Source organism: Pinus tabuliformis, chromosome 2_2 (assembly GCF_031772625.1).
Source record: "Pinus tabuliformis cultivar Carrire ecotype Pingquan chromosome 2_2, CPIR1, whole genome shotgun sequence".
In the NCBI taxonomy this organism is placed as follows: domain Eukaryota; kingdom Viridiplantae; phylum Streptophyta; class Pinopsida; order Pinales; family Pinaceae; genus Pinus; species Pinus tabuliformis.
The window spans coordinates 682504386-682521779 of NC_142300.1; the positions used below are offsets into that span (position 1 = coordinate 682504386).

Below are 17394 nucleotides of genomic sequence, written 5' to 3' on the forward strand. Positions count from 1 at the left end.
GTCCTATGTTAGCTTACAAAAAAAATATATATACTTATTTTTCAAAGAGATGTTGGTTGAAATAGTTGGGTAGACTTATGGAGAGCGGTTGATGGTGACGCTCCAAGGTTTGAATCGGTATTGTATAAATAATAGTGATTTGATTTATGTTATTTTTTCCAAATTATAGTGGCATTATTTTTTTTGTGTTGTCTAAACATGTTTTTTTTTTTTTTTTTCCCGAAGAAAGAGAATTCATAATTTCTATTAATAAGAAATTAAATGCTGTTGATGCCATTGGCATATGCTGTAGTGTGGTTTTCACCACTGCTCAGAAAAAAAAACAAAATTTACATCAAATAGAGACCCACAGAGATACGATGGATCTGTATCCCATAGAGAATGTGTAATGTCTCAAAAATAACCAAAATAAACAGAGCTGTAGAGTGTATCTGCTATACAGAAGCAAGATCTGTATTGTGGCTGTTATATACAATGAGTATCATAGCATAGCAAAAAGGATGATCTGTACTGTAGCTGATATATACAATGAGTATCATAACATAGCAAAAAATTTAGATGGGGGCATTGCCCCCCTGTAGGAGGCCGTCAATATATGGTCGATGAAAAAATCTGTGCATCCCATCTGGATTGTATTCCTCGATCAGCCAATCTCCTAGAGGTCGATCCGCCGCTTCTTTCGAGAGCCGGTCAGCAGTTGAATTTCTTTCCCTGTAGATACGAGAAATAGTGATCTGGTCAAAATGTGTTTTAAGAAAAACAATTCCTTCCAAGATATGCTTCAAAGAATATGCATGACAGATAGATTTGTTATTTGCCCAATCAATCACAATCTTTGAGTCCCCAAAAATTTGTAGTTGCCGACAGTTTTTGGATAAAGCAAAATAGAGGAGATGTCTCAGAGTAATTAATTCAGCATGGTTGTTGGTGCCCAGACCAAGTCCCATCCTCAGGTGAAAATAGTGTGTATCAGATAGATGAAATAGAATGCCCCCCCCCCACAGCCTTGCCTCGGTGCAGCCCCATCAAAGTATGCCCACGACAGATCCTTGTTAATAATTTCAGGCATAATGTTCTTGGGAGTGTTATGTTTATTTTCAAATGGGATCTCCGTGTATGCCACGCATATGGATGGAGGGAGTAGGTGCCAATTGACCATGCAGTCCTCAAAGATTATGGCATTACGTCTGTTCCAGATGTACCAGGACACCAGAAGCGGTAAGTTCCTAGACTTTTCTGTAGCCACAGCAGACCACCATTGTTCCCAGGCCGTAGGTATATATGCCCCCTGCTAAGCAGTATTTATATTGAGGGCCTGTGTGACCTGGTTCCATAAATCCTTTGTGACCTCACAGGTAAGAAATAGGTTTGGAGTTGTTTCTTCCTCTTTTCTGCATAGGACGCACCATGTCGGTCCAGCAAAAGATCTTTTCCTGAGGATGGAGCCAGTTGGTAATTTGTCTGCAAGAATATTCCACATGAGAAGTCGAGCTCTTGGTTGAGCTTGTAGATGCCAGATGACTGACCACCAGTTTTTATCCATGTCGGGTTTCTTTGCCTCGATCAACTTGTAGTAGCCAATCTTCGGAGCATAATTACCAGATTTGGCGGGCGCCCAGATTAACTCATCCTCTTCCTCATGTATCTTGATGTGCGATTTGGTTAGTGCCTGTATGTAGCCTTTCCAATTAGCATTCCATTCATCTATCAGTTGCCACTGACGGTCAGTTATCCATGCCTGTGAAAAGATGGAAGAATGTTGCTGATCTCCAATCTGTGCAAGATATTTTATGCCCCTGTTGTTGAGATAACGAACCAAATCTTCCGGCAGTAGGTGCGCATTCCCCGAGCCAGGCCAAGGATCTAAGCCAATGCGGACTTGTGTACCATTACCAATTCGCCATAACAGATTGTCTCTAATGAGGGGCATAGCATTTAGAGTGGCCTTCCAGATCACAAATATGCCTTGTCTGTTCCAATGGGGTCTGCGGATCCATTCAATGATGTTAGAGGGCCAAATGTACTTTTGGTGTATAACTTCTGCCCATAAACTGTTCAGTTTGAGAAGTGACGAGCCCTGCTTGGCTGTCAACGCTTGTGCAAATTCCGATAGAGATTTCAGTCCCCACCCTCCCCATCTCTTTGGTGTAGTGACCAATGACCATCTTGTCCAGGCAAAGATCTTCCCCTTTTTATTGCCATTCCACAGGAAACTATTGCAAATTTGTTGAATTTTTTGAAGAATGTTCTTTGGGATCCATGTGAGGGACATCCAGTAAACTGGGGTAGCCTCAAGAACAGATTTGATCAGCAGTAGTCTACCTGCTTTAGACAGAAGACGATGATGCCAACAATTTATCCTTTTTTCGATTTTGTTGATAAGCCAAGACCAGTGCTCAATTTTGTACCCATCCGGCCTTAGTCTGAAGCCAAGATATTTGATGCCCTCCAGCAAGTTATTTTCCAAAAAGGGGAAATGCTGGGTCGCCAGCTGAGCTTCCTGATATGTGCACCCCATCGTGGACCTGGTAGATTTCTCCTTGTTAATCTCCATGCCCGTGGCTTTACAGAAGAGTTGAAGAATGTAATTTAGAGAAATGGAATCCCGAACACTTCCATTCAAGAAGATTAAGATGTTGTCAACAAACAGTAGATGAGTAAGATAGTACTGTTCAGTAATCTTGAGTCCGCTGAAGTCTCCATTCCTTTTTGCTGTAGCTATAAGCCGACTGAGCCCTTCCATGACAATAAGGAAGAGTAGTGGGGAAAGAGGGCAGCCTTGCCTGATACCTCTGTTGATGTTGAAGCGAGCAGAGGCCGAACCATTAATAAGGATAGCAAAGGAGACAGTAGATATACAACCCATTATCTAGTTAATGAGCATGTGGGGGAAACCCAAATGGGTGAGAATCATTTTCAAATAGAGCCAGTTTACCTTGTCAAAAGCCTTTGCAAGGTCGATCTTTAGAGATATGCCTTTGAGGTTCTTTAGCTTTATGGAATGTAAGGCTTCCTGGGCGGTACCAATAGCCTCTTGGATGTGGCGATTTTGGAGGAAGGCAAACTGTTCTGCAGATATGTGTGAGGACAGAATGGGTTTAATGCGGTTGGCAATGATTTTGGCAATAATTTTGTAGAGGCAATTACATAATGATATAGGACGAAAGTCATTGAAGGATAACTGGTCATCAGTTTTGGGTATCAAGGCAATGAAAGTCTGGTTCATAGGTGGGTGTATGTGCCCAGTGATTCGGCTTTCCTCAATGACTTCCAATAAGTCCTCGCCCAGTATATCAAAGAAAGAAAGATAGAACTCCACTGGCCAGCAGTCCGGCCCCAGACTTTTGTCTTTTTTAAACCATTTGAGAGTACTTTCCAGCTCCTGTTTTGTGACCGGTTGAATGATATCTTCATTGTCCTCTTGTCCCACAAAGCGAGGAAAGTGACCTGCAAGATTGATGATGTCTGGTAGGTTGATGACATTCGGTGCAGTGAATTGGTGCTTAAAGTGTAGAACCCCTAATTTAGCAAGTTGCTGAGCGTGGTAGCCCAACCATCTGGTTCACATGGCAGTTTCCAAATAGTTTTTGATGCCTTCCTGCCATTAGCGAGATTATGGAAGTATTTAGTATTATTGTCTCCAGCTTTGAGCCAAATGGCTCTGCTTTTTAGCCTCCACATCTCCTCCTCTTCCTGTAGTATCCTTGTTTTTTGCCCAAGAAACTGATTCAGTAATGATTTCGAGTCATCAGTGAGGTAACCAATACCCTTCTCATCTGTCAATAGAGCTATCTGTTCTTCAGTGTCCTTTAGCAGCTGTTCATCACTAATCCTCTTTCTCCTTGCCCAGATCTCAGTCAATTCCTTGAGCTTCTTTAGTCTATCACAGAAATCCATCGCTTTCCTTAGCTCTCTCACGGGAGGTTGTGATGCCCAGAAATCCGTGACCATCTTGATGTAATCCGGCTCTTTGAGGAACCCAGCAAAGAATTTAAAAGGGGAGCGTGGCTTTAATTTTTTATCACTGACCTGAAGAAGAATCGGATGATGATCTGATAGCCCCCCAATGCTGACCCATTGCCTATACAGGGGAAACAATTGAATCAACTCCTCATGCATCATAAATCTGTCTAATCGCCGCCCCAGAGCTGGCTCACCAGTTCGCTAATTGTGCCACTTTGGGAGATTCTTGTTCATAGGTATATCCACTAGTCTATGTGCATCAATTAACATATTCATTTGATTCGCAATAGGATCACTCTGTGCATGGTGTCCCCAGGATTCTCCAACCCCTAAGGAGAATTTGAAATTTCCCCCCAACACTGTATTCTGTGTAATATGATTGACATTTAGAAAGTTTTGCCAAAAAGAAAGCCTATTCTGGTTGGGACCATATATGTTAATAATCCTGATAGGGATGCCCAAATTTCCCATGAAAATTTCCATGCCGAGGAAGCCTCTGCCCCCCCATATGGAGAGAGGTCTGCATTTTCTGGGATTAATACCAATGACTAAACCACCAAATCGACCACATGCATCCAATCCATGTAAAATCCAGCTAGGGAGGAGAGCTTGTAAACTGCGCACCGCCACCTCAGATGTGCATAAGGTTTCCTGAAGGGATATTATGTCGCATCTTGATTCATACATAAGTCTTTTCAGAGCCAGACGTTTTTTGGGGTTGGCTAGTCCCCTGCAATTGTATGAGAGCCAGATAATGGGGAACCGCAGGTCAGGGGTTCAATAGCTCTAAGTGCCCGTTCAATGGTATACTGTCGCCCCTGGGCGACATCAACAACAACATTTTGTATGGCCGAATTGATTTTAGATGGTCTACCCCTCTTCGGCTTGCGGTAACGACCGGGGGATGATCCCAGACCCAGTAATCTGGGTCGATCCCGGGATCTGAGATGATAAGGGTGTGATCCGGATCCAACCGGAGAGGTGGAGGATTCAGGGAGACCCAGATCCAATATGTGAGAGGAAGGTGTCGTGGAGAAGGTGGGAGGAGGAGGAGCAATGGTGCAGGGGATGGAGGGAAGGGGTATTTGTTCAGAATTAGGGGACCGCAAAGAAGAGTGTGTAACAGATTGCATAGCATCAGAAATATTGAGAGAATAATTGGGAATAGAAACATTACCCGTATGAACAGAAGCAGTCTCCGCAGTCTTGGAGCGGGTACGAGGCGGCCCAGGTGTAGATGAAGCCCTTCTTCTGGTGTTCTTTTTGGCGCCTTCACTAGCCAGCTTAGATGGAGTCTCATGTTGAGTCTGCTCCCCTTCCGTAGGAATATTAACTCCTATATTTTGATCCACAGTAGGCTGTTGTCTAGGGCCTTTGGTATCCTCGGAAGTCACCCCCGAATTCAGTGGGCAATCCTTATAGAGATGACCAATTTTATGGCATCTTCGACATCTGAATGGTACACCTTCGTAATCCAGCAGTTGCTTGCGCGAGACATGCCTGTGATGCAGGGTGATTTTCTCCTCCAATCCCGACCTGGTGTCAAGATGAACAAGTATACGGGCCATTGTCCTGATTCCCGTTTTCTCGTAGGATCTGTCATGCTCCAGGTAAGTGCCTAGAGTGTCCCCAATTCGCTTGAAAACATATGGGTTCCAAAATTGCATGGACAGACCAGGAAGACGAACCCAGATGGGTCCAGCCCCCAATTGTTCATGTTCCGGGTCGAACAAAGGATCCCATCGCTTGAGCATGACTGGTGCTAACTCGATATGCCAATATTGGGAGATAATACATTGTGTATATTCAAGCCTATGGAAGTGCAATGCGAACCAACCCCGCGTGAGGACCATGATATCAGGAAGTTCTTTGAGCAGAGTGCCCCATATCTCCTCCACCCAGAGCTTGAGTCTTTCCACAGAGTAGGTACGTCCCCTTACCCTACCGACTAGGACTTTGCGGGCATTTTCCATCACATCCGGTAACGGTGCTTCTTCCCCAAAGGTGATGTTGAAGTCTGAATCAATAGCTCGAAGGCATCTGCCTTTTTTCAATTTCTCTGTGCGCTTGCCAAAGGGGAGGTCCTTTAATAGTTTACGACACGTATCTGATGAACTTTGCTGTGCGGATCCCGCAGATCGAACCGGGAGCAGAGGAGTGTGAAAACAGCCCGAGCGTATCGGGGAGCGAGGTCCAATACAGCTAGTGCCCGGGAGAAGAGAAAGGCGGGGGCGGGGTGAAGCCTGTAGGTTCTGTGGCATAAATGAGACGGAGGGTGAAAGTGAAGTCGATGGAGGCGGAGGCGGTGGGGGTTTTGGTAAGGCAAGGCGAGTGGGGTTCAGAAGCGGAGAGTCGAAAGAAGGCGAGGACTGAAGGCAGGAGCCCAATAAATGTAGAGTAGCAGGGGAAAGGGGCAGGCATTCAAGGGCCGGAGAGTCGGCCAGGATGAAATCAGAGGTTTTCTTCTTCCCTGTGAGTGGCAGATGTGGTTGCAGAGAGGAGGCAGCTGTCTCAGAGGCCAGTTCAACACTCCGAGGTTTCATAGTAGGCCTCTTCGTATGCGCCCAGATGTCTTGGTGAGGTGTGGGGTCCGCCTCGTAATCTACGAGGTCTTCGTCGCCCATGACTGCCTGTCGATGCAGAGTTGTCCCAGAGGAGATCGACCAGGGGGCCGCCCCCCAGCGGAAAGGTAGGAGACCTGTTCACCAAAGTGACCGGTGGGGGACCGCAGCATAAAACAAGGTGCCAAGAAAAACCCATGAGCCTGTTGTCGCGTTGCAGCGAGTCAGAGATCCGTGAACCCAACGCTCAGGCCGATCATCGCCATGGTTAGACTCGTGCCTGCACTGAAACTAGGGTTAGGGTTCCGCCATTGTCGCCGAAGCTCCCATATTGCTTGTTGTTGGCATCACGAGGTTCGAAAGTTAGCTAAACATGTTATGTATTAGAGCTTTTGATTATATATATATTTTTTTCAAATGTTTTTGAATGTTAAAGAATATAGACTTCTGTGATCCATAACATTGTTTAGACAATTTTCGGCAAAATCACATAACCAATCTTTTGTCGACGCGTTTCGAACCAACCAGTGTGGTTCATCGTCACGACGATAACCAATCTTTTGTCGACGCGTTTCGAACCAACCAGTGTGGTTCATCATCACGACGATGAACCACACTGGTTGGTTCGAAACGCGTCGACAAAAGATTGGTTATGTGATTTTGCCGAAGATTGTCTAAACAAAGTTTTATGTACACGGAAACTTTTATTTATGGGAGAGTTTTTCAACTTATTTTATGGTTTAATTTGTTGGTTCCCTTTTATTTATGGGAGAGTTTTTCAACATATATTATGGTTTAATTTGTTGGTTAGGAATTTCTTGGAATCACATGTTTGAGTTGTAAATTCTTGCAATCTTAGTGCTACAAGGATTTTTCAAGGTGTTGAATCTATATTGAAAAAACTCATTTTGACCCAAAAAAAAAAAATGATTTTGCCAAAAAAGTGTAGAATTCTAGCCAAAAAGACTTAAACAAGTGATCTGCGTGACATCATAATATTTTAGTGTTCAATTTTATTTTAAATTGAGTGGCGTGATTAGTAAGGATTGTGAACGAGATAATTTTATTTTATTATTAAAGTATATTTTGAAATTTCATATTATTATTATCAAGTGATCTGGGTGACATCATAATATTTTAGTGTTCAATTTTATTTTAAATTGAGTGGCATGATTAGTAATGATTGTGAATGAGATAATATTATTTTATTATTAATGTATATTTTGAAATTTCATATTATTATTAACAATATATTTGTGGAGAAATTAATATATCATTGTTAAATTCTATTTTTAATCTAAGATATAGGATTTTGAATTTTTTGATTTTATTTATTTTTAATAGTGGGAAAAATAATCATAATTCAATTGTCAAATCAACAATGGTGATAGTTATTATTGGTTTCTATCATCCCTCTTATTCAAGGAAAACCAAGTTACCTAGAATTACCCGTCGGTGATCCATAAGGGGTTGACTTTCATTCCTACCATATAATTCTAGATCTTAGGCCTTTAGCTTGTTTTTTACCTATGAGATCTTACTAAAAACAAATAATTTAGGCATTAGATGTTACATGATAGGTTAGATGTAAATATTTTTCAAATTCAATTTTTTTATATTGTAATTTTATTTTTATTAATAAAATTACAAACAAATTTTTAAATAAAAGAAAATCATATATATATCACATTGAAATCTATAACATATAAATATAAATAGTAGTTATAATGACATGCCCAAAATCCATCACTGATTTCAAAATTAGAAAAATTATAAATATTATAATTTAATTTAATTTTTTTATATTAAAACTTAATTAATATATTAAACAGAAAATATAACCAGATTTTTAACCATGATATTTGGGGAGATGTTGTAGTGGTGTAAATGTTTGTAAACATTTACATGTGGGCTCAATTAAAAATTAATAAAAAAATTAAAAGTAAGTTCCTAGAGAAGTATGTAGAAATGTTGTAATGTCTTGTAAACTTTTGGACTTAGTTAAAATACAATAAAAAATGTGCCTAGATACATCTTAACTTTGGATCTCTTTTCACTCTTCGAGAGATTTTCACTCTTCGAGAGATTTACATATCCAGAAATTTGATACCCTCACCCTTAACAGATCCGAAATTAAAATAAACCTAAACTAATTTATAAAAAAATTATTATTTCTAAATAAATTTAAAGTAAAAACGTCACACGATTGATAAAAAAACGTGTGGTCATTCAACATAGAGTGATCAGTAAGTGAAGTAATAATTATAAATTAATTTCTTGCGCGTGCCTTTTTCAGATAATGTGCCAGTTATATCTAAGCAACTGCTCAATTTAACAGTACAAATACAATATGTACGGCATCTTTTAAGGAATGTGCCATTTGTGTTAATAAATGAATTTATGAGGGTAACCTTGAAAAAGGGTCAAGGTGAACATTACTACGTGGCGCATATATTTAAATCAAATTTAGCATTTTAATATTATATATTAAAATTAATAAAAAAATGTTTAATAATGTTATATCAATGATAAAATAAAATTTTAATATAAACAAATTTTCGTTGCATATCTATTCCGATTGGAATATTAATCAAATCTAAATTAAAGATATAAATAAAATCGTTAATCAAATCTAAATTAAAGATATAAATAAAATCGTTTTTTAAATTAAAAATTATGGAAATTTTGTTTTATGCCACCGTTTATATGCATTAAAAGTGACTCACATTTTTAACCTCTAATAAAATTTGAAAATCCACATAAAACAATTAATCTGCACTTCATAGATACTTTTATAATATCATATATAAATTATGATATTAATAATCTATAAAGATTACATTCAGAATTTGAAATTGATGTAAACAATTCAAGATCATAGCAAAATATTTATTAGAATTTAAACTTGCTACGAAATTTATTTAATAGACAAACTCTCTCAAGCAGTTAGAAAATGATGACGTATGCAGTCAAAATAACGAAGTTCATGCGCAATTTCGTAACAATTTAAAATAATAATCTCGACGATTTATGTTCTTCTATCTATTTCCAAATGTTGTTACTTTTCGCAGTAAAAGTACGTAATTGCCTTAGAAATTGGCATAGTGATTATTTCTTTAACCAGGTAAAACTTTTCCCAGTTTTTTAACGTATCATTCCTTATGATATTTGCTTGAGTTATTTGGTTATATATATTACTTAATGGCAGACAATTAACATTTATCAATTCTACCTTGCTAGAATGAAAAATTCTTTATATTTTTTTTTATACATAATTATCTAAGTAGCTTTACTTCAGTTGGAAAGAAGAAGAAAAAAACGGAAAATAAATATTTTATTTATAAATTTTTCTCACATACATACATAGTAACCACTCTGGGCTTTCACACACTATAATTGAGATAATTATAGATTTATGACAGACTTTAACTAGAATTGACTCGAGTTAACTTGCTTTCACACATTATAATCATTTTAAGCTTTCACACATTATAATCATTTTAATTATCGAATTATGACTTACTATTAATCATTTTAATTTAATTATAATCATTTTAATTATGGAATTTATGACAGACTCTAACTAGACTTGACTCGACTCAAGTTAACTTTATGAAATTATAATAAACTGGACTCAATTCTGGTTAACTTGTTATAAACTAAAGTAGAACTAACTCACATATACATTGCATGCAGACTATTTCCAACGAAGAGCTTAATCATGTCCGTGAAATTTTCTCAATTCTTCTATATATACGTAGTGTGGAAGGTTGTACTAAGAACTGTGAATTTTCCTCGCTCTTCTCTTCCGGTTTAAGGTTTACCTGTCAATTTCTTCAATCCTCGTGTTCCGTTTAGGGTTCTACTTGCAGAGTAACTTGGAATGGAGCCAAAAAAATCAGACGCATGGTCCTTTTCCTCGTCAAAGCCTCTACGGCGATCCGCTGCCGCTAAAAGGGTTAATTCCGGTAAACTGAACGAGTGTTGTACTGCAGCAAAGAAGAGGAAAGCACCCGCTCCGCCACCTCTTCCTGCTACTCCACCACCTGCACCGACCACCGTGTATGTGTTAATGAAGAGCGAAGCCTATGCCTTCGATGAATCTGACAGCTATGAGCGGCCCACGAATTCCATAGAGGGAGTATATTATTCAGAGGACCAAGCATATGCTGCTGCCATTAGGAAGATCGTTTCAGGGTATGAGTCTGAACTTCGTAACATCGCTACCTCCGAAGGGTTGCCTCTGATGGAGAGAATGGATAAAATAAGGGCAACGGGTCTTAGAATTTATGAAGGGGACGAGTTCAGGTTCCGCGTTAAGAAGAGTCGGTTGTTCCCCACGGAAATTGTGGGCGATGGTAAATTGCTCGATGGGCCCCCTGCAAAGTAATTGTTAGTATCAGAGTGACGATGTTGTCAACTCACCTTTTATTTTATTCTGCTGTGCAATTTCTTCCATTGGAATGTTATGTAATTTTGCGTTTTAGAATTTAGGGTTAATCGACTTTACTTGTCCTCTCCTCCAGACTTGGGACTTCTCCCCTTGCTTTGCTGTCGAATTTAGCCCACATAACTAAGATATAGCCAAATTCTCTAGTTTATTTTGGTTTTAACCTGAAAGTGTTTTAAATTTTGTGAAGAAAAAAATTATTTTGACAAATTACGTCTTTGTCATTTCAAGTATGAGTATTTTGTATAATGCTGTCTTTAGCGTAGCTACCCTACCAAGCCCCATTGTCATGGATTCATAATGTTTATTCTCTTGTAGCGAAGGAGGTTATGTGACTTCATTTCAAACCCTACTCTAACAAGGTGTTTTGTCTTATTTTCAAAGTAGTAAGCACCATAATCGTGTTAACTCTACTCAAATAAAAATATCAAAATTTCAATATGGTTGGGCGTGTGTTTAGGACATTATACAGGCTCGACCTTTGGTAAGTTGTTACAGAATTTTTGTATTCCCGTTTAGTGATGCTTGTATGTATTCCCCTTTAGTGATGTCTGTATTAATTTTTTTCTTAACGGTGGAAACTTATGTATGTTAACTGTACTCTATCATTTATGTAAGTGTTACAACTCTGCATGGAGGGTTTCTTAGCCATAGCACCAGACTTTCACAAGGAGATTTGGTAGTGCTTCTGGCCTTTCGAGAGATTTAACTAATGAGTTTTTCATTGTGGTACGAGTTCTAGAACCCTAAATTCTAGCATTAGTCTCTTACACTGGTTTTCCATTTTTATTTTCACTTCCTTCGTGAGGGATATATTTAAGAGTTCAATAATGTCTTTGAAATATGGCGACTTCATCTGAACATCTATTTTTTTAACCCTTATTATATATTTTTCGCCCTTATTATATATTTTTCGCCTTCTAATGAATTCCACTGAGAGATATAAATTCTAGCATTAGAACCCTAAATTCTAGCGTTAGTCTCTTACACTCGTTTTCTATTTTTATTTTCACTTCCTTCGTGAGGGATATATTTAAGAGTTCAATACTGTCTTTGAAATATGGCGACTTCATCTGAACATCTACAGGCAAAACATTTTTTTTTAACCCTTAGCATATATTTTTTTCCCCTTTTAATGAATTCCACTGAGGGTTTGCGCAAGGTTTAACCCTACTTATCCTTTCTCTAGGTATGCTTTCACGACGCCATGAATTTCAGTGAATAATAGATGCAACAAAAAAATTGTTTGAGTCTTTCTTGGAGTCTCGTTTTGCTCTAGAGTTAAAGGTGCTCATTTTACCTATTAAACATTGCCAGGTGCTCAATTTACCATATTAAACATTGCCAGGTTCTTCATGCCGATATGGCCATCTGGCTTTCTTTTGGCTCGTTTAAATTTACAAGATAGGGTTTTTGCAATCTCTGCCTAGAATGGTCGTAGACATACTTCTCCCCGTTAGGATTGTTTTATTCAAAAGCATTGTATTATGTGATTGTTGAGTATTGAATTTGATATTTAGTGTGAGGGTTTGCCTTCTCTTCGAGAGTTTATTTATACTATACTAAAGAATGTTTATACTATGCTGGTTCCTTTAGTCGTGAATACATTTTCTCATACACCTGTAGAATATATACATATTATATATTGGTATGTGAATTCTTGTTTGAGGGTTATGTTTTATTTATTATTAGGTTGGGTCACTTAATATAAACACACATTTTCTGTATAAAAAGATAGGGCTCAAGCTTGCAGTTTTTCATTTCTTCCTTTTAGAATCTTTCATTATGATAATGCTAAATTAACTGTTTCTACATTATAATTTCTAATATAATTTTCTTTCAAAATATTGTTCTCTTCATTATAATTTCTAATATAATTTTCTTTCAAAATATTGTTCTCTTCTTAATAAATGTATATATGTTTTCCTATATTCTTAATCTATGGAACTTCTCTATTGCACATTTTAAGAATTCTTAAATATATTTAGTCAGTTTTTTTTAGGTATGCAATTATATATATATATATATATATATATATAGACATAGTGGACCCGTGTAATGGGGGATTTCCTTTGACCTTCTGAACTCTAACCCTCTTTTGTTCAGGATTGTATGTGCTTGGCTTGTGAACAACTTATTTTCTTTCTACCAATATGCACATCTAACATGAACATAAACCCCAACCCTCAACCTTAATATTAAATATAAGTTTATTTATGTATACTTGTAACTCTTTTTAGTCTACAACTTTTAACAAACATCTTCTAATGCTAGTGAGCCCCACAGTTAGTGTATGTCTATAATATGCACATCTAACTTGAACATAAACCCCAACCCTCAACCTTAATATTAAATATAGGTTTATTTATGTATACTTGTAACTCTTTTTAGTCTACAACTTTTAACACACATCTCCTAATACTAGTGAGCCTCACAGTTTGTGTATGTCTATTTATGAATGTCGAGTCTTACCACCTAGATCTATGTTAGTTTAGGGGAATATATATGGTCAATTATTCTACATTGTATTTATTTTATTATAGAAATTTTACTTAGGAAAATTCAACAATACTAGTGAGCCTCACAGTTTGTGTATGTCTATTTATGAATGTCGAGTCTTACCACCTAGATCTATGTTTGTTTAGGGGAATATATATGGTCAATTATTCTACATTGTATTTATTTTATTATAGAAATTTTACTTAGGAAAATTCAACAAAACATTCTAGGTACCCTCTTTCCACTTTGACTATCCAAAAGGACCTTTGTCGTAGCACCTATGCACATCTTCTTTACTTGCAAGAAGACAAATAAATAAAAAACAACTCCATTTTATGATTCATTAACACTTATGTCCATTAATCGACAACAAATAAATAAAAAACAACTCCATTTTATGATTCATTAACACTTATGTCCATTAATCGACAACAATAAAATTTTCATTTAGCATTATATAATTTTAAAGCATTGAATTTTATAGTAATCATCTACTCTACTCTATATTGGACAATCATAATATTCACATTTCCATTATTCATTATTTAATTAATTCATATGCTTATCAAAGTCTTCCGAGGAATAGGTTAAATCCTTGCACGCTTCTCCCAACCTTGAACCAACGCTTTCTTCAATAATAATGGCAGAAGGATGATTTTCTTTGTGTAACAACCCCAGAAGGATGATTGAGAGATCGTTGAGGACCCTGGAAGGACACCTCCAGAAATCAAGGCATTTACGAACGCAGGAAAAAATTCGAAAAGGTTCAGAAACTTTACTATTGATGACGACAGCACACCGTCAATTTGACCAAATGAGGGATAATCCTAGAAATTTGTAGAAAACTCAGGTACGTGACAGGTCACTAAATGACAGACATCCCCAATCCCTATGAGATTTTGAAATTTCGTTTAGAAAAAAGGAAAAATCCGACAACCGATTTTTTTTTTTCCGATAATGGGAGAGGAGACTGTTCCAAACCAGGAGAACTTGAGAGATTTCGAAGCCGAGACTTCTGAGGATAAGCTAATAGGAAGGGGAATCATTACAGGCAAAACAACAACAGTATACCTCGACAACGCACCACCATTCTCCTATTCTGAACCTTATGTCTGTGCATGGTTTATAAACTACTATAAACTTCCTGAGTTTTTGTAAGATTTCCTTAAACATCCTGAGAGTGGTCCCGAGGGATAACACAGACTAAAGAAACATTCTTGTTTTTGAAACTCCAAACTTAATTGACTAGAGAAAAAACATTCGATTCTATATATGAACATTCATGGATGTAAAAACCATAAAAAGCCTTGATACATGTTCAGGAAATGGAAACTTACAGATTTAGAAACAATGTACTAACCTTATCAGAGAGCCTCCACCATGAGCGAAAGCGCCGAAGACCGCATGAACCTCCCCACACCGGACGCGGGGAGGAAGGATGGCCAAAGAGCCAAAACCCGCGCGCGGCTGAGAAAGGGTCAGTTAAATAAGAGATGAAAGCCGTAATGGATGAAACACGACACTGGCCATTTGTCTTCCCATCCAAGCTCATGCATGCATGGTCTTTCGTGGATGGACATGTAGCAGAGCTTCAACGTGGAGCATGGAACATAATTTCGTCATGCAATGGAGATAGGTTGTTGATAGGTTGGGATATTAATCAAATCAAAATTTAAAATATGAATAAAATCGATTTTTTTAATTAAAAAATATGGAATATATGTTTTATGCAACCATTTATATGTGTTAAAAGTGACTCGCATTTTTAACCTCTAGTAAAATTTGAAAATCCACATAAAACAATTAATCTGCGCTTCATAAATACTTTTATAATATTATATATAAAGTATGATATTAATAATCTGTAAAGGTTACAACCAGATTTTGAAATTGATGTAAACAATTTAAGGTCATCACAAAATAGTTATTAGAATTTAAACTTGCTACGAAATCTATTTAATATAAATTATGATATTAATAATCTGTAAAGATTACAATCAGATTTTGAAATTGATGTAAATAATTATAGGTCATCACAAAATATTTATTAGAATTTAAACTTGCTACGAAATTGATTTAATAGACAAACTCTCTCAAGCAGTTAGAAAATTATGACGTGTGCAGTCAAAATAACGAAGTTCATGCGCAATTTTGTAACAATTGAAAATAATAATATGGACGATTTATGTTCTTCTATCTATTTCCAAATGCTGTTACTTTTCGTAGAAAAAGTACGTAATTGTCTTAGAAATTGGCATAGTGATTATTTCTTTAACCAGGTAAAACTTTTCCCAGTTTGAACGTATCATTACTTATGATATTTGCTTGAGTTATTTGGTTATATATATTACTTAATGGCAGACAATTAACATTTATCAATTCTACCTTGCTACCATGAAAAATTCTTTATAATTTTTTTTATACATAATTATCTAGGTAGCTTTACTTCAGTTGGAAAGAAGAAGTAAAAAAAACACTAATTCACACGCAAAATAAATATTTTATTTATAAATTTTTCTCACATACATACATAGTAACCACTCTTGGCTTTCACACACTATAGTTGAGATAATTATAGAATTATGACAGACTTTACCTACACTTGACTCGAGTTAACTTGCTTTCACACATTATAATCATTTTAATTATCGAATTATGACTTACTCTAATTAGACTTGACTCAAATTATAATCATTTTAAATATGGAATTTATGACAGACTCTAACTAGACTTGACTCGACTCAAGTTAACTTTATGAAATTATAATAAACTGGACTCAATTCTGGTTAACTTGTTATAAACTATAGTAGAACTAACTCATATACATTGCATGCAGACTATTTCCAACAAAGAGCTCAATCATGTCCGTGAAATTTTCTCCCTTCTTCTATATATTTACCTAGTGTAATGGAAGATTGTATTACAAACTGTGAAATTTCCTCGCTCTTCTCTTCCTCTTTAAGGTTTACCTGTCAATTTCTTCGATCCTCGTGTTCCGTTTAGCGTTCTACTTGCAGAGTAACTTGGAATGGAGCCAAAAAAATCAGACGCATGGTCATCTTCCTCGTCAAAGCCTCTACGGCGATCCGCTGCCGCTAAATGGGTTAATTCCGGTAAACTGAACGAGTGTTGTACTGCAGCAAAGAAAAGGAAAGCAGTTGCTCCGCCACCTCTTCCTGCTACTCCACCACCTGCACCGACCGCCGTGTATGTGCTAATGAAGAGCGAAGCCTATGACAGCTATGAGCCACCCACGAATTCCATAAAGGGAGTATATTATTCAGAGGACCAAGCATATGCTGCTGCCATTAGGAAGAGTCTGAACTTCGTAACATCGCTACCTCCGAAGGGTTGCCTCTGAGGGAGAGAATGGATAAAATAAGGGCAACGGGTCTTAGAATATATGAAGGGGACGAGTTCAGGTTTCGCGTTAAGAAGAGTCGGTTATTCCCCACGGAAATTGTGGACGATTGTCTTCATCGAACTTGCTGCCGTATCTCTGCTTACTGCCTGATATCTCTTCTATCGACCTTCCTGTCTGCCTTTTCACTTACTGCATTGCTTGGCCATCAAACCCCCTGCAAAGTAATTGTTAGTATTAGAGTGGCGATGTTGTCAACTCACAAGCTTTTATTTTATTCTGCTATGCAATTTCTTCCATTGAAATGTTATGTAATTTTGCGTTTTAGAATTAGGGTTAATCGACTTTACTTGTCCTCTCCTCGAGACTTGGAACTTCTCCCCTTGCTTTGCTGTCGAATTTAGCCCACATAACTAAGATATTGCCACATTCTTTGGTTTATTTTGGCTTTAACCTGAAAGTGTTTTAAATTTTTTTAAGGAAAAAATTATTTTGACCAATTATGTCTCTGTCATTTCAAGTATGAGTATTTTGTATAATTCTATGTTTTTAGCAAAAGC

General features: G+C 37.3%; 1 protein-coding gene across 1 annotated transcript in view; it reads right to left on the minus strand.

Annotated features, from left to right (window-relative positions):
- Nucleotides 1–14955, minus strand: part of LOC149194501 (protein TIFY 10b-like) — a 33600-nt gene extending 18645 nt beyond the window's left edge. Inside the window, exon 1 of the mRNA XM_089407651.1 lies at nt 14834–14955. The gene's annotated coding sequence lies outside the window, so the exon portion shown is untranslated. The remainder of the gene's footprint in view (nt 1–14833) is intronic.
- Nucleotides 14956–17394: the final 2439 nt, after the last annotated feature.